Genomic DNA, 18,637 nt, shown 5'->3' on the forward strand with positions numbered 1-18,637 from the left:
CTTCCTCTGTGTATCTGCCCTGAAGTCTGAACCATCTATTTTGCAACCAAGGAAAGTCACAGTTGGTTGGGAGAATACACCCTTCTCATTTGATGTGAGAGATGTTTCTTCCATTCATTGTAATACTGCTCTTACCATTGTGTCATGCATTTTATCGTTTGATCCATGAAATAGGACATGTGACAGACTATCCTCTCTAAACCTCCCAGTGTCCTTGACATCGTTCGGTGAAAGATTCCAGGAGCTGATGTTAATACCAAATGGTAACCTGGTCAAACAGAATCTTCCCAATGGTTTTTACAAATGTTGTCAACAGTTGAGACTACTGGTCCAAATTTAACTGCCAAACTCCACTGTTTGCAGCTAATTTCGCTAATATGGATCTTTAACAATAAACGAGTATTGACTGGTAAGAGATCAGAAATTGAGTGAAATCAGAAATTTGCAGAAAGACGACGAATTATGAGAAGGCTAAGAGAATAATTTTAAAATGCCTGGCCAGAATCTAAGCCTCTATGCCGGATAACCCAGTTTTAAGTAAATGTCAGGCTAAGTATTGTGGATAATTTACCAGCCTATTACAAAAAATGGTCATCCCAAGAGCTTTAAGATTGGATATCATGGATAATTACCAAATGAAGAGCAAGTGCGAGCAACTCAACATAGTGGCCTTATATATCAATGAGATCAAAGACGTGATATCCAGATGTATGACAGGTGCTACTGCCAAACAAGAGGCAAGACAGCCTCGAGTGCCATCTTTGTTTCCGTCCAGCCCATGGGAGTGTCTAGGAATGAATCTTTTTGAGCATAAGGGAAAATGTTCCTTATTGTTTTTGACTATTACTCAAGATGGGTTGAAGTTAAGCTAGTACATGGCCAGAGCTCAGAAGCTGTTACCAAATCTTTGAAAGAAATTTTCACTACACATGGCACTCAATATATTGTGATATCTGACTTCGGGTTGCAATTTTCGGACACAAGTTTCAAAGTGTTTACTGAAATTTACGGACCCGCAGGCAATCATTGAATTGGAATACCGAGACATCAAGGATGGAATATATTAATATGTGCACCATTCAGCTCATTCTGTATCTCATTCTGTCCGTTTTTTGTTTGGTTTTTTCTCTCTCGGTATGGGAGAACTTTTTTTTTGCTGCAATTGTCCCAAATTGAAGTTGTTTATTTCCCCAAATCTCGGGGCACTCAAGAACATTCTGTGTGTTTGTTGCTGCTTGTAACCAGAAGAAAAATAGGCACATAAAGAAAATTACAGCACAGAAGAGATCATTCTGCCCATCATGTCCAGGTCTGCTGAGAAACAATTATCCAGCCTTATCCCACCTTCCAGCCCGATAGGGTGTTGTACCTCAAGTGCATATGCTCGGCCTTATTTATTTATAGATACAGCACTGGAAAGGCCCTTCGGCCCACCGATTCTGTGCCGACTAATAACCACCCATTTATACTAATCCTACATTAACCCTATATTCCCTACCACTTCCCCACTATTCTCCTGCCACCTACCTGCACTAGGGGCAGTTTATAATGGCCAACTTACCTATCAAGCTGCAAGCTTTTGGCTGTGGTAGGAAACCGGAGCACCCAGCAAAAACCCACGCGGTCACAGGGAAAGCTTGCAAACTCGACACAGTCAATACCGGGAACTGAACCCGTGTCCGTGGCGCTGTGAGGCTGCGGTGCTAACCAATGTGCCGCCAGATTGCTGCTTCTGCCATAATTTGAGGCAGCGAGCTCTCAGGGAATCAAGGGATATGATGAGCAGGCAGGAAGTGACGTTGAGGTAGAAAATCATCGATGATCATACTGAACGGCGAAGTAGGCTGTAGGGGCCATATCTTCTATGCCTGTTCCTATTTCGCATGTTGTTATGGGTTCCAGACCCCAAACACCCTCTGGGTGAAATACATGTTCCTCTAGTCCCCTCAAATCCTTCTACCAAGTACTTTATATCTATGTCTTTGGTTATGGATGTCTCTGCTAATGATATCGATCCCTCTTTCTTACTCTACACAGATCTCTCATAATGTTATACACAAACAACACACCTCATCTTCCTCTGTTCCAAAGAGAACAACTCCAGCCTATTCAATCTTTCCTCATACCTACAATTCTCCATTCCAGACAACTTTCTCGCAGCTGCCCTCTGCACTCTTTCCAGTGGGATCACATCCTTCAAGTAATGCAGTCACAAGAACAGTTAGCAGTACTCGAGCTCCCTTCTAATTAATTGTCTTTACGATTCCATCATTATCGCCCTGCTCTTATATTCTAGGACTGGGCTGATAAAGGAAAGTATGCAGTATGCCAACTTGACCCCCTTATCTATCTGTCCTGCTACCTTTAGTGACCTGAAACTCTGCTTCTCTCTCCACAGATGCTGCCAGACCTGCTGAGTATTATGTGTGATTAATCTGTACCTTTATAAATGATTTAAACCGTCCTGCAGAGGTTTTCCAATAATTTGTCCACTACAAAGGTTTGGCTGACTGGGCTGTCAAACCGAGGTCTAATCCTCCCACTCTTTTGAAACAATGGTATAGCGTCAGCTGTCCTCCAGTCCTCCAGCACAACACCTGTCGAGAGAGAGGATTGGAAAATGATGGTCAGAACCTCCGTTATGTTTTCCCTTGTTGCTATTGACAGCGTGGGATACATTTCATTCAAGACTAATGAGTGAATTACTTTGAAGAATGGTCAACACTTTGAAATTTCCTCCTTTTCGATGTTTATCCAACCCAAAATTCCACAGTCCTTCTCCTTAAATACAATGTGTTCTTCGTCCCTCTGTTTTGTAGGAACAGACACAACGTATTCATTAATGAGAGTTGCAAAAGAGGCAAAAGTGGCATGAGGGGGAAAAAAACTTTTTCACGCAACAAGTGGTTAAGATCTAGAATGCATTTCTTGTGATTGAGGTGAAGGCAGATTCAATATTGTATTTCAAAATGCAATGAAAAAGTTATTAGAATTAGAATTAGAACATTACAGCGCAGGACAGGCCCTTCGGCCCTCGATGTTGTGCCGATCATCTGACCTACACTATTCCATTTTCATCCAGATGTCTATCCAATCACCACTTAAATGCCCTTAAAGTTGGCGAGTCTACTACTGTTGCAGGCAGTGCGTTCCACGCCCCTACTACTCTCTGCGGAAAGAAACTACCTCTGACATCTGTCCTATACCTTTCACCCCTCAACTTAAAGCTATGTCCCCTCGTGTTTGCCATCATCATCCGAGGAATAAGACTCTCACTATCCACCCTATCTAACCCTCTGATTATCTTGTATGTCTCCATTAAGTCACCTCTCCTCCTCCTTCTCTCTAACGAAAACAACCCCAAGTCCCTCAGCCTTTCCTCGTAAGACCTTCCTTCCATACCAGGCAACATCCTAGTAAATCTCCTCTGCACCCTTTCCAAAGCTTCCACATCCTTCCTATAATGCGGTGACCAGAACTGCACACAATACTCAAGGTGCGGCCTCACCAGAGTTTTGTACAGCTGCATCATGACCTCGTGGCTCCGAAACTCGATCCCCCTACTAATAAAAGCTAACATACCATATGCCTTCTTAACAGCCCTATTAACCTGGGTAGCAACTTTCAGGGATTTATGTACCTGGACACCAAGATCTCTCTGCTCATCTACACTACCAAGAATCTTCCCATTAGCCCAGTATTCTGCATTGCTGTTACTCCTTCCAAAGTGAATCACCTCACACTTCTCCGCATTAAACTCCATTTGCCATCTCTCAGCCCAGCTCTGCAGCCTATCTATGTCCCTCTGTACCCTACAACACCCTTCGACACTATCCACAACTCCAAAGACCTTCGTGTCATCCGCAAATTTACTAACCCACCCTTCTACACCCTCTTCCAGGTCATTTATAAAAATGACAAACAGCGTTGGCCCCAAAACAGAACCTTGCGGTCCACCACTAGTAACTAAACTCCAGGATGAACATTTGCCATCAACCACCACCCTCTGTCTTCTTTCAGCTAGCCAATTTCTGATCCAAAGCTCTAAATCACCTTCAACCCCATACTTCCGTATTTTCTGCAATAGCCTACCGTGGGGAACCTTATCAAACGCCTTACTGAAATCCATATACACCACATCCACGGCTTTACCCTCATCCACCTGTTTGGTCACCTTCTCGAAAAACTCAATAAGATTTGTGAGGCACGACCTACCTTTCACAAAACCGTGCTGACTATCGCAAATGAACTTATTCTTTTCAAGATGATTATAAATCCTATCTCTTCTAACCCTTTCCAACATTTTACCCACAACCGAAGTAAGGCTCACAGGTCTATAATTACCAGGGCTGTCTCTACTCCCCTTCTTGAACAAGGGGACAACATTTGCTATCCTCCAGTCCTCCGGCACTACTCCTGTCGACAATGATGACATGAAGATCAACAACAACGGCTCTGCAATCTCCTCCCTGGCTTCCCAGAGAATCCTAGGATAAATCCCATCTGGCCCAGGGGACTTATCTATTTTCACTCTTTCCAAAATTGCTAACACCTCCTCCTTGTGAATCTCAATCCCATCTAGCCTAGTAGGCTGTATCTCAGTAATCTCCTCGGCAACATTTTCTTTCTCTACTGTAAATACTGACGAAAAATATTCATTTAACGCTTCCCCTATCTCCTCTGATTCCGCACACAACTTCCCACTACTATCCTTGATTGGCCCTGTTCTAACTCTTATCATTCTTTTATTCCTGATATACCGATAGAAAGCCTTAGGGTTTTCTTTGATCCTATCCGCCAATGACTTCTCGTGTCCTCTCCTTGCTCTTCTTAGCCCTCCCTTTACATCCTTCCTGGCTAGCTTGGAACTCTCAAGCGCCCTAACTGAGCCTTCACGTCTCATTCTAACATAAGCCGCCCTCTTCCTCTTGACAAGCGCTTCAACTTCTTGAGTAAACCACGGCTCCCTCGCTCGACAACTTCCTCCCTGCCTGACAGGTACATACTTATCAAGGACACGCATTAGCTGCTCCTTGAATAAGCTCATCTTTCGTTTGTGCCCATCCCCTGCAGTTTCCTTCCCCATCCTACACATCCTAAATCTTGCCTAATCGCGTCATAATTTCCTTTCCCCCAGCTATAATTCTTGCCCTGCGGTATATACCTATCCCTGCCCATCGCTAAGGTAAACCTAACCGAATTGTGATCACTATCGCCAAAGTGCTCACCTACATCTAAATCGAACACCTGGCCGGGTTCATTACCCAGTACCAAATCTAAATGTGGCATCGCCCCTGGTTGACCTGTCCACATACTGTGTCAGAAAACCCTCCTGCACACACTGGACAAAAGCAGACCCAAATAAAGTACTCGAACTATAGTATTTCCAGTCAATATTTGGAAAGTTAAAGTCCCCCATAACCAATACCCTGTTCCTCTCGCTCCTGTCGAGAATCATCATCGCTATCCTTTCCTCTACATCTCTGGAACTATTCGGAGTTCTATAGAAAACTCCCAACGGGGTGACCTCTCCTCTCATGTTTCTAACCTCGGCCCATACTACCTCAGTAGACGAGTCCTCAAACGTCCTTTCTGCCGCTGTAATACTTTCCTTGATTAACAATGCCACACCGCCCCCCCCCCCTCTTTTACCCTCTTCTCTGTTCTTACTGAAACCTCTAAATCCCGGAACCTGCAACATCCATTCCTGCCCCTGCTCTACCCATGTCTCTGAAATGGCCACAACATCAGGATCCCAGGTACCAACCCATGCTGCAAGCTCACCCACCTTATTCCGGATGCTCCTGGCGTTGAAGTAGACACACTTTAAACCAAGTTCTTGCTTGCCAGTGCCCTCTTGCGTCCCTGTAACCTTATCCCCTACCTCACTACTCTCAACAGCCTGTGCACTGGAACTACAATTTAGGTTCCCATTCCCCTGCTGATTTAATATAAACCCCCCCCCCCGAAGAAAAAGAAGAATGCATCCGGTGACAGCGAGAAGGTGGGGGAATGGCACTAGGTGATCTGTTCATTCGGAGAGCTGGTGCAGATATGATGGGCCAAGGGCCTCCTTCTGTGCTGTAACAATTCTGTGATCCGATGATTCTCTAAAGAACCATGTGCACATTTTACATCATCACACACAAAAAAACATACATTTTCGGTTTCTAATCAGTCCGATCATGTCCTTTGTTCTATTTTTGGTATACCTGTTGTTGAGGGAAACGGCCACAGGGGATTCCTGCACTGCCTGCTGGTTCCCTCTCCTTCCCCTGACAGTAACCCATCTACCTACTTCTTTTACCTGAGGTGTGACTACCTCACTATAACTCCTCTCAATAACCCCCTCTGCCTCCCGAATGATCCGAAGTTCATCCAGCTCCAGCTCCAGTTCCCTAACGTGGTTCACAAGGATCTGGAGTTGGGTGCACTTCCCGCAGATGCAGTCAGCAGGGACAATTTTGGCGACCCTTACCTCAAACATTCTGCAGGAGGAACATTCAACTGCCTTAACCTCCATTCCCAGTATTCTAAATTCCCAACAAATCTACTGAAAACCAAAAAAAAAGTCAAAACTTGTTAGCTTAGCAATCCGATGGACAGAACTTTTTTTTTTGGTTTGAGGAGGAGGATGGGTGGGAGACACTACCTAAGTAGGGTTTTGGGTAAAGCAACCGCCCAAATATGTAACCTCACTTACCCAGCAGTCTCCCTCTCTCTGTGGCTTCCGATTTCTTGGCACGCTTTTCAAAGCTCTGCTCCCACTGTTCTCCCTCCCTCTCTGTCTCTCTTTAGTGGAGAGACTGCAGAACTCTCTGGTACAGATGGATCTCTGAGGGATCAGAGGAAGCTAATAACGAAGGTGTGAGGGGGAACTGCTCAGGTTAATTCGGTAAATAGATTGGAAGGTATGGCGGTAAATTAACTGTGGGAAACATTTAAAAAAACAAGTCAAAGGATTCAACAAAATTATATGCTGTTCAAAAACAAAAAAATCGTCCAGAAAGAACCATCCGTGGCTCACTCAGGAAATTAAGGAGGGTATTAGACTAAAAGAAGAACAGGCTTACAATGTTGCAAAAAATAGCAGCAAGTCTGAGGGTTGGGAGTGTTTAGAAACCAGCAAGAGGCCACCAGAAAGTTGCTAAAAGGGGAAAAATAGACTATGAGAGTAAACTAACCAGCTATATAAAAACAGATTGTAAGAGCTTTTATAAATACATAAAAAGGAAGAAAGTAACAAAAGAAGACTTTGATCCGTTGGAAGCAGAGAAAGGAGAAATCATCATGGGGAATGAGGAAATGGCAGAGGCATTGAATAAATACCTTGTGTCTGTCTTCACAGTAGAAGACACAAGTTCCATAACAGAGATAGGCAGTAACGTAGCGGTTAAAATGAGCGAGGAAATGAAGGAAATTGAGATCGGTCGAGAGAAAAAAATATTGCAGAAACTTGATGGACGAAAACCTGACAAGTCTCTGGGACCAGATAGCCTACATCCTGGGATTCTAAAAGAGATAAATTCAGGAATGCTCCAGTCAGATGGTAAGTTGACAAACATTACATTGCTATTCAAGAAAGGAGCTAGAGCGAAAGAATTAAACTACAGGCCAGTTAGCCTAAAATCAATCGTCGGGAAGTTGCTGGAAACCATTATGAAGGAAAATTTACACTGAACTTGGAAAAGCATGCTATGCTCAGAACAAGTTAGCATGGTTTTACTAAAGGGAGACCATGCTTGACAAATGTATGAGAGCTTTTGAGGATATAACTAATCGGGTAGATCAAGGGGAACCAGTAGATAGAATATACCTGGATTGTCAAATAGTGCATTTTCAGGTTGGCAGGCCGTGAATAGAGGTGTGCTGCAAGGATCAGCTCTGCGGCCTCGGCTATTTCCACTCTATATCAATGACTTGGATGAAGAGATAGATGATGATACAAAGCTCGGTGGAAAGGTAATATGCGGGGAGGATGTAGAGAGGCTGCAAAAAATATATAGACAGGTTAAGTGAGAGGGCAGTAAGATGGAAAATGGAGTCTAATTGTGAAGTTGTTAACTTTCGTCGCAAAAATAGAAAAGCAGCATACTTTTTTAAATGTGCGAAAAAGGCCAGATTATCTACATCCCAGAGTACTTATGCAAGTGTCCCAGGAAATAAAGGATGCATTGGGGGTCATCTTCCAAGATTCTACTGACTCTGGAACAGTTCCTACAGATTGGAGGGTAGCTAATGTAACCCCACTATCTAAAAAGGGAGGTAGATAGAAAACAAGGAATTATAGACCAGTCAGCCTGACGTCGGTAGTGGAGAAAATTCTACAGTCCATTAACAAAAGTTTTCGCAGAGCACTTCGAGAACAATGTTAGAATCAGGCACAGTCAGCATGGAGTTGCTGTGTGAGCTGTGTGGAGGATGCAGAGAGGCTGCAGGAAGATATGTACAAGTTGAGTGAGTGGGCAAATGCAAGGCAGATGCAGTATAACGTTTATCAATGTGAGGTTACACACTTTGGTAGCAAAAACTGGAAGACAACTTATTGTCTAAATGGCTGAAAACTGGGAGAGGGGAGTATGCAACGTGACCTGGGTGTTATAGTACACCAGTCGGTGAAGCTAAACATAAAGGTGAAAAAGGCGGTAAGAAAAGGCAAATGGTATGTAGGCCCTCGTAGTGAGGCGATTCGAGAACAGGAGCAGGGATGGCTTGCTGCAATTATACAGGGCCTTAGTGAGGCCAGACCTGGAATATTGTGTGTAGTTCTGGTCTCCATAACTGGGGAAGGATGTTCTTGCTACAGAGGGAGTGCAGCGAAGTTTTACCAGACTGATGCCTGGGTTGGCGGGACGGACATGTGGGGAGAGATTGAGTTGGTGAGGATTTTATTCGCTGGAGTTCAGAAGAGTGAGGGGAAATCTCATAGAAATCTATGAAATTCTAACAGCACTTGACAGGGTAGATGCAGGAAGGATGTTTCCGATGGTGAGGGAGTCCAGAATCTGGTTTCACAGAGTAATGATACGGGGTAAACCTCTCAGGCAAGAGGTGAGGAGAAATCTCTTCACCCAGAGAGTGGTGAGCCTGTGGAATTCGCTGCTACCGAAAACAATTTTTTTATTCATTCAGGGATGTGGGCATTGCTGGCTAGGCCAGCATTTATTGACCATCCCTACTTGCCCTTTGGAAGGTGGTGGTGAGCTGCCTTCTTGAACTGCTGTAGTCCATTTGGGGTAGGTACACCCACAGTGCTGTGAGAAAGGCAGTTCCAGAATTCAGACCCAGCAACAGTGAAGGAACTTGGAGGAGAACTTGCAGGTGGTGGTGTTCCATGCATTTGCTGCCTTCGTCCTCCTAGTTGGTTGAGGTCGCGGGTTTGGAACGTGCTGTCGAAGGAGCCATGGTGTATTGCTACAGTGCATCTTGTAGATGGTATACACTGCTGTCACTGTGCGTCGGTGGTGGAGGGAGTGAATGTTTGTCGATGGGGAGCCAATCAAGCGGGCTGCGTTGTCCTGGATGGTGTGGAGCTTCTTGAGTGTTGTTGGAACTGCACCCATCCAGGCAAGTGGAGTGTATTCCATCACACTCCTGACTTGTGCCTTGTAGATGGTGGACAGGCTTCGGGAACTCAGGAGGTGAGTTACTCGCCACAAGATTCCGAGCCTCTGACCTGCTCTTGTAACCACAGTATTTATATGGCTATTCCAGTTCAGTTTCTGGTCAATGGTGGCCCCTAGGATGTTGATAGTGGGGGATTCAGCGATGGTAATGCCGTTGAATGTCAAATGGAGATGGTTAGATTCTCTTTTGTTGGAGATGGTCATTGCCTGGCACTTGTGTGGCGCGAATGTTACTTGCCACTTAACAGCCCAAGCCTGGATATTGTCCAGGTCTTGCTGCATTTCTACATGGACTGCTTCAGTACCTGAGGAGTCACGAATGGTGCTGAACATTGTGCATTCATCAGCGAACATCGCCACTTCTGACCGTATGATTGAAGAAGCAGCTGAAGATGGTTGGGCCTAGGACACTACCCTGAGGAACTCATGCAGTGTTGTCCTGGAGCTCAGATGACTGACCTCCAACAACCACAAACATCTTACTTTGCGCTAGGTATGATTTACTTGAACAATTCGGTAAATCTATTCCCTGTTCATGATGGAGTCTCTTGCATATTGAGAAAGGAGTTAATATGGATTAAGTGGTTGGTTTTCTAAAATCCTCCATTCAGTCTGCACGCATGATCCTGAACTTTCAGTTGCTTGCCACCATAATTCTACATCCCACTTCAAATCTCACCTCTCTATCCACCATCACCGACACTCTTCCACTGAATCTCACTGAGCAACAGCACTGTATTTTTCATTTAGGCATTTTATTGCCTGGCAGACTCATGAATGTGATTTTACACTTCAGATTATAATTCTGTTCTGATTTTCTGGGATGATCTGTGCTGGTAATGGAGGATGACTATACCACAGTCACTAGGAGTGGATGAAACAAAGGCTGGTTCTTGGGATGGGGCATTCACTATTATTATACAGTTGGCAGGCTGACCCACACCATTGGATTCTACCCACCATTCTCCATCCCTTTTCCTGACCACTGGGGCTTTGTCCATTTTTCCAGATTTTCCATGTATCCCTCTCCCTCTGTTGTTCTGTTGGAACCATTTGCATCTCCTCTGGACTCATCTTCTGTTTCTTTAATTGTCCCATTTGCCTTACACCATCATGAGAGGACCCAGAGTATAAAGGACTAAGTGCAAGTCCCGACACAGAAGCAGCGGTGCTGGCGGTGAGAGCGCTCTTTTCTGTTCTGTTCTGTTCTGTCGACCTGCTTGACCAGCAAAAATAGAAGTGTGACGTCACAGGAGGGCTGGTAAGCGATTGGTGGGTATTTATTTCCTTCTTCCGTGTCTCGTGTTGTTTTTTCTTCTCTTTTTTCTGTTTTTGGGGGATTTTAGCCAAGCAATTTAAAGCAGACGACGTCAGTACAGGTTAAGAGTACACTTAAATATTTTTTTCTTAAATACTGTGATCAAATAGAGATAGCTGTGCAGGCGATGTGTTGCAGTTGTTGTATGTGGGACCTGGTGGACGCCGGTGCGATCCACAGTGACCACATCTGCAGCGAGAGTTGGCTACTTGAGGAACTTCAGCTCCGAGTTGATGAGCTGCAGTCCAAGCTGCGGACACTGCAACACATCAGGGAGGGGGAGATTTACTTGGACACTATGTTTCAGGAGATAGTCACACCCCTTCGATTAATTGCATCAAATTTGGACTGTGGTCAGGGGTAGGAGGGTGTGACTGCGAGTGAGCCAGGTATGGGGATCCAGAATTTAGCTTTGGAGGAGCTTCAGCCTTATCCAATAGATATGAGGTTCTTGCTCGCTTTGTGGACGAGGGCACAGGCTGCAGGGAGGAAATGTTCTCGAAGGCTGTGTTGCCTACCGGGTGCCAAGGTTAAGGACATCTCTTCTGGGCTTGAGAGGCACTTGGAGTGGGAGGAAAACATCCAGTTGCCGTGGTCCACGACGGCACCAACGACATCGGTAGGACTACGAAAGAGGTTCTGCTGAGGGACTATAAGCAGCTCTGGGGCAAATTAAAAAGCAGAACCACAAACTTGCAGGTTCATAGGTAGATTGGCCATTGTAAATTGCCCCTCGTGTAGGTAGGTGGTAGGAGAATGGTGGGGTTGTGGTAGAGAATATGGGGCTAATGTAGGATTAGTATAAATGGGTGGTTGTTGGTGAGCACAGACTCAGTAGGCCGAAGGGCATTTTCCAGTGCTGTATCTCTAAATACAGGTCATAGTCTCCGGATTACCACCTGAGCCACGCAATAATTGGCTTAGGGTAAATAAGATTAGAGAGGTAAATGTGCAGCACAAAGATTGGTGTGGGAGAAATGGGTTACAATTCATTGCCACACTGGCACCAGTACTGGGGAAAGAAAGAGCTGTTCCATTGGTGTGGGCTTCACTTGAACCATGCTGGGACCAGTGTCCTGGCGAATTATATAACGAGGGTTGTGGATAAGGCTTTAAACTAAATAGAGGGCGGAGGGTTCAATTGAAGGGAAGTTTAAAACGTCGCATAGTAACGAGAGAGCCGAGGTGCAGGGTTGTGAAGGAACATACATTCATCAGAGAGTGACAGGAAGGGGCAGAGAATACAAGCGCAAGAGTACAGCAGAAATTAGAACCACGTAAAAATGGTAAAAATTCAAAGCTTAAGGCACTTCATCTGAATGCACGTAGAATTTGTCACAAGATAGATCAGCTAATGGCACAGATGGAAATAAATGAATATGATTTGATAACTATCACTAAGACGTGATTGCAGGATGACCAGGACTGGAATCTAAATGTTCGAGGATATTCAACGTTTCGGAACAATATGCAGCAAGGTAAAGGAGGTGGGGTAGCTTTGCTATTAAAGGAATGGATCAGTGCAGTTGTGTGTAATGATATAGGTGTAATGGATCGTGATGTAGAATCAGTTTGGGTGGAAATAAGGGATAGCAAGGGAAATAATATTAAACGTGAAATAATGGAGGCATGTAAGAAAGGCACTGTAATTATCATGGCTGATTTTAATCTGCATATAGACTGGACAAATCAAATTGGCAAGGGTAGCATGCAAGCCGAAATTGTAGAGTGCCTCAGGGATTGTTACTTGCAGCAACATGTCGCAGAACCTACCGGGGAAAAGGCTATTTTAGATTTGGTATTGTGTAATTAGGTAGGATTAATGAGAGATATACTAGTTAAAGGTCCTTTAGGGGGAAGCGATCATAACATAGTAGAATTTCAAATTCAGTTTGAGGGTGAGCAACTCGGGTCTCAAACCACTATCTTCACCTGAAAGAAGAAAGTGTTGTCTAAAGTAGGCTGGGAAGATAGATTGCAGGGGAAGTTAGTGGATGAGCGGTGGCAGACGTTAAACAGATATTTCATAACACTCAGCAAACATTTATTGCAGTCAGAAGGAAGGACTCGATGAAAACGATGAACCACCCGTGGATAACAAAGGAAGTAAATGAGAGTATCAAATCAGAAGCAAAAGCATACAATGCGGCGATAACGAGTGGTAGGGCAGAGGATTGGGAAGCTTTTAGAAAACAGCAGCGGATGTCTAAAAAACTAATAAAGAGGGACAATTATTATGAGATTAAATTGGCAAGAAATGTAAAAACAAACAATAAAAACTTCTATGGGTATATTAAAAGGAAGAGAGTAGCTAAAGTAAGTGTGGGACCCTGAGAAGTTGAGACCGGGGGATTAATAACAGGGAACAGGGAAAGGACAGATAATTTAAACGAATATGTTGCATCCATCTTCACGGTGGAGGACATTATAAACATCCCAACAATAATAGATGAGCAAGGTGTAAATGGAAGGGAGCAACTTGTAACAATCTCTTTCACGAGGCAAAAGGTGCTGGACAAACTGATGGGACTAAAGGCAGGCAAGTCGCCATAACCTAATGGCCTGCACCCAAGGGTTTTAAAAGAAGTGGCTGCAGAGAAAGTGGTGGCATTGTTAATAACATACCAAATCTCACTGGATTCCAGTAGGGTACCAGCGGATTGGAAAACCGCTAATGTGACACCCCTATTCAAGAAAGGAGGGGGACAGAAAGCAGGAAACTTTGGACCAGTTAGCTTAACATCAGTCATTGAGAAAATGCTTGAGTGGATTATTAAGGAAGAAATAGCAGGACATACAGAGAAATATAATGCAATAAAACAGCGTCAACATAGTTTTATGAAAGGGAAATCATGTTTGACAAATTTGTTAGAGATCTTTGAGGAAATAACAAGCAGAGTGGGTAAAGGTGAACCAGTAGATGGTTTGTATATGGATTTTCAGAAGGCGTTTGATAAGGTGCCACATAAAAGGTTATTGTCCAGAAAAGGAGTTCAGGGTATTGGGGGTAATGAATTGGTGTGGATTGAGGATTGGCTAACACACAGAAGACAGAGAGTCGGGATAAATGGGTCTTTTTTCAAGTTGGAAAGCCGTAACTAGTGGCGTGCCACAAGGCTCGTTCCTAGGGTCTCAGCTCTTTACCATCCACATAAATAACTTAGAGGAGGGGACAGAATGGTGTATCTAAATTTGCTGACGATACAAAAATAGGTGGGAAGGAATGTTGTGATGAGGACACAATGTATCGACAAAGCAAAATAGATAGGTTCAGTGAGTGGGAAAAAAACTGGGCAGATGGTGTTCAATGTGGGAAAGTGTAAGGTCTTTGGTCGGAAGAATAATAAGACTGATTATTATTTCGATGGAGAAAGGCGACAAAATACTGCAGTACAGAGGGATCTGGGTGCCCTTCTCATGAAACACTAAAGGTTAACATGCAGATGCAGCCAGTAATTAGGAACGCAAATTAATTCTGGCCTTTAATGCTAGGGGGTTAGTGTTTAAAAATAGGAAAGTCCTGTTACAACTGTACAGGGTGTTGGTGAGGCCACACCTGGAGTACTGCGTACAGTTTTGGTCCCCATAGTTAAAGAAGGAAACAAGAGCATTGGAGGCAGTTCAGCAAAGGTTCACTAGACTGATTCTTGGGATGAAGGGGCTGTTTTATCAAGAACGGCTAACAGGTTAGGCATTTATTCATTGAAGTTTAGAAGAATGAAAGATTATGTTGTAGAACTATATAAGATTTTAAGGGGGCTCGACAGGTACATGTTGAGAAGATGTTTCCACTCGTGGGGGAATCTCGAACTAGGGAACATTATTACAGAATAAGGGGGCGCACATCTAAAATGGAGATATGAAGGAATTTCTTCTCTCAGAGGATGGCGAATCTCTGGAATTCTCTGCAGCAGAGAGTTGTGGAGGCTCGGTCACTAAATGTATTTAAGGAGGAGGTAGATAGATTTTGGAAATCTCGGGGAGTCGAGGGTTAGGCAGAGCAGGCCCGAAAAAGAAATTGAGGAGTGGGAAGATCAGCCATGATGTTATTGAATGGCGGGGCATGCTTGAGGGGCTGAATGGCCTACTGCTGTTCCTATTTCTTATGTTCTTATGTTCTTATCCCTATTGTCATTGAATCACTCCTGACCTCCACTCCATTACAGATGTTCCCCTTTGTTCTTTGTATACCCCACTTTTCACTAGTTCTATCATTGCTTTTAAACAGTTAATCTCGAATTTCCTCCAGTTCTGATGAATGGTTATTGACCTGAAACGGCAACTCAACACATGCAGCCTGACCGGCTGAGTGTTTTTGACATTCTGCAATGTTGATCAAATTTACAACATACTCAGTAATTTGTTTTTGTTCCAATGTTTAGGCCTGAATATTAACAGGTGTGAGTGACATAGGTGGGAGTGGAGTTTCCCAGTTTTCGCTCCACAGTCTGCCTCTTTTATCATTGACATGTTCCCCACTCTGACATCAGCCTGAATGATAGGCCTGGCTTCCTGTCGGGCAGCGGGTACTGGAGTATGTCCCAGGACCAGGGAGGTCCAAACCAGGATCCCGTGGAATCGTAACCCCGATGATACCAGCGGTGTCTAACCCAAAGTTCGAGAGAATGGAGACACCTCTGATCCCTGGGTTGTTAATTCCCAAGCCGAGACTGTCAGTCCCGTCGTGGAGTGTTGTCTGAGTCCATGAAGGCGGGATTGCAGGGGCAGGCGGCTAGCGAGTGTCGGAGGAAAGAAGCAAGTGAGTGGAGATGACTGAGACTATCTGCACTCCCTTCCCGAGGCTCATCATCCACCAAGTCCTTCTTTTTGGTGAATGCTGATGCAAAGTACTCATTTACCGCGGCGCCCATTTCCTTTGGCTCCATACATATATTGCCATCTCTGTCCTTGAGTGGGCCAACCCTTTCCCTGGTTACCCTCTTGCTCTTTATGTACGTATAAAAAGCTTTGGGATTTTCCTTAATACTGTTTGCCAATGACTTTTCATGACCCCTTTTAGCCCTCCTTACTCCTTGTTTAAGTTCCTTCCTACTGTTTTTATATTCCTCAAGTGCTTCATCTGTTCCTTACCTTCCAGCCCTTACAACTGCTTCCTTTTTCTTTTTGACTAGGCTCACAATATCAAGATGGACAGAGCTGAGCGATTAAACAACCAATGGATCAGATCTGAGCTCTGTAGTCCTGCCACGTCCAGTCGTGAATGGTTGTGGACAATTAAACAACTAACTGGAGGAGATTGCTCTACAAATATCCCCATCCTCAATGATGGGGGAGCCCAGCACATCAGTGCAAAAGACAAGGCTGAAACATTTGCAACAATCTTCAGCCAGATGTGCAGAATGGATGATCCAGCTCGGCCTCGCACTGAGGTCCTCAGCATCACAGATGCCAGTCTTCACCCTATTCGATTCACTACACGTGACATTAAGAAACGACTTGAGCCACTGGATACAGCAAAGGCTGTGAGAACTGACAATATTCTGGCAATAGTACTGAAGACCTGTGCTCCAGAAATTACTGCACCCCTCGCCAAGCTGTTCCAGTACAGCTACAGCACTGGCATCGACACTGCAATGTGGAAAGTTGCTCAGGTATATCCTGTACACAAAAAGCAGGACAAGTTCAACTCAGCCAATTAGGCCCCATCAGTCTACTCTCGATCATCAGTATAGTGAAGGAAGGTGTCATTGCCAAAGCTATCAAGCTGCACTTGCTTAGCAATACCGGGTCAATGACTCTCAGTTTGGGTTCCGCCAGGGCCACTTAGCTCCTGACCTCATTACAGCCTTTGTTCAAAAATGTACTAAAGAGCTGAACTCAATACGTAAGGTGAGAGTGACTGCCTTTGATATCCAGGCAGAATTTGACGCAATCTGGCATCAAGGAGCCCTAGCAAAACTGGAGTTAATGGGAATCAGGGGTAAAACTCACCGCTGGTAGGAGATATATCTAGTAAAAAAGAAGATGGTTGTGGTTGTTGGAAGTCAATCATCTCAGCTCCAGGACATCACTGCTGGAGTTCCTTCGGGCAGAATCCTAGGCACAACCATCTTCAGCTCCCTCATCAATGAGCTTCCTTCAATCATAAGGTCAGGAGTAGAAATGTTTGCTGATTGTTGCACAATGTTCATCACCATTTGTGACTGCTCATATAAAAGGAAGGAGTCGGTGCAGAAAGCAGCAAGATCAGGACAATACCCAGGCTTGGGCTGATAGGTGGAAAGTTACATTCACGCCGCACAAGTGCCAGGCGGATCGTGATGCTTCCGCTGACATTATGGGAAGCACATTGACAGCATTCTCTTCTTCATAGAGGATTAAAAATCTCCAACGACACCATTAGTGTTCAAAGAGACTAACGTTAATCACAGTCACTGAACAAACAGGTTCAGTTAACCCCTTTCCATCCAAAACATTATGTACTTCAATAAAGTGCACCAATTACTCCAGATGGGATGTATGTGGGTTGCTGAGGAAAGGAAAGGTGGAAATAGAAGCACTGGACAGAATCTTTAATTCTTGCTGCGATAAAGGAGTGGTATCAGAGAGCTGGAGGGCAATACATGTTACATAAATAGGAGAGATGGGGTAAACGCTGCAATTACTTGTCGGTCAATCTAATCACGGTGAAACGTGCTGTAAAATTCAGATTCTATAATCTGTAGCAAAAATTGTGTGGCTTCGAAAATGACAAGCAGTATGGATGTAGTAATGTCAAATAATGTCAAACAAACTTGATTGAGTTTTGTTGATAAAGCAATGGAGAAGGTTGATGAAGAAAGCATGGTTGATTGCCCTTGGGAAGGTTGTGGTGAGCTGCCTTCTGGAACCGCTGCAGTCCGTTGGGCGTAAGTCCGCCCACAGTATTCTTGGGAAGGGAGTTCCAGGATATTGACCTAGTGACAGTGAAGGAACGGTGAAATAGCTCCAATTCAGGATGGTGTGTGACTTGGAAGAGAAATTGCAGGTGGTGTTATTCTGTACATCTGCTGCCCTTGTCCTTCTAAGTGGTCGAGGTCGCTGGTATGGAAAGTGCTATCGAAGGAGCCCTGGTGAGTTGCTGCAGAGCGCCTTCTAGATGGTACATCCTTCTGCCACGGTGTATCAGTGGTTAAGGGAGTGAATGTTGAAGGTGGTGGATGGTGTGCCAATCAAGCGGGATTCTATGTCCTGGATGGTGCCAAGCTTTTTGAGTACTGTTGCAACTGCAGCCACCCAGGCAAGTGCAGAGTATTCCATCACACTCCTGAATTATGCCTTGTAGATGATGGACTGGCTTTGGGGTGTCAGGAGGTGCGTTACTCGCCGCAGAATTCCCAGACTCTGGCCTGCTCTTTCAGTCACAGTATTTATATGGCTGCTCCAGTTCCCTTTCTAATCAATGGTGACCACCAGGATGTTGATAGTGGGCGATTCAGCGCTGATCCTACCATTAAACATCAAGAGCAGATGGTTAGATTCTGTTTTCTTTGAAATAGTCATTGCCTGGCAATTGTGTGGCACAAATGTTACTTGCTGTTTATCAACCAAAACCTGGATGCTGCCCAGCTCTTGCTGCATCGAGACATGAGCTGCTTCAGTAACTGAGGAGTAACGAATGGTGTTGAACATAGGGCAATGATCTTATAATGGAGGAATGTTCATTGATGAAGCAGCTGAAGATCGTTGTGTG

General features: G+C 44.5%; 1 long non-coding RNA gene across 1 annotated transcript in view; it reads right to left on the reverse strand.

Annotated features, from left to right (window-relative positions):
• LOC137362397 (uncharacterized) overlaps positions 1 to 18,637 on the reverse strand; it is a 50,441-nt gene that overhangs the window by 10,666 nt on the left and 21,138 nt on the right. Inside the window, exon 2 of the long non-coding RNA XR_010972497.1 lies at positions 2,442 to 2,597. This is a non-coding gene — a long non-coding RNA (uncharacterized lncRNA). The remainder of the gene's footprint in view (positions 1 to 2,441; positions 2,598 to 18,637) is intronic.

Source organism: Heterodontus francisci, unplaced genomic scaffold (genome assembly GCF_036365525.1).
Source record: "Heterodontus francisci isolate sHetFra1 unplaced genomic scaffold, sHetFra1.hap1 HAP1_SCAFFOLD_52, whole genome shotgun sequence".
NCBI classification, from domain to species: Eukaryota; Metazoa; Chordata; class Chondrichthyes; order Heterodontiformes; family Heterodontidae; genus Heterodontus; species Heterodontus francisci.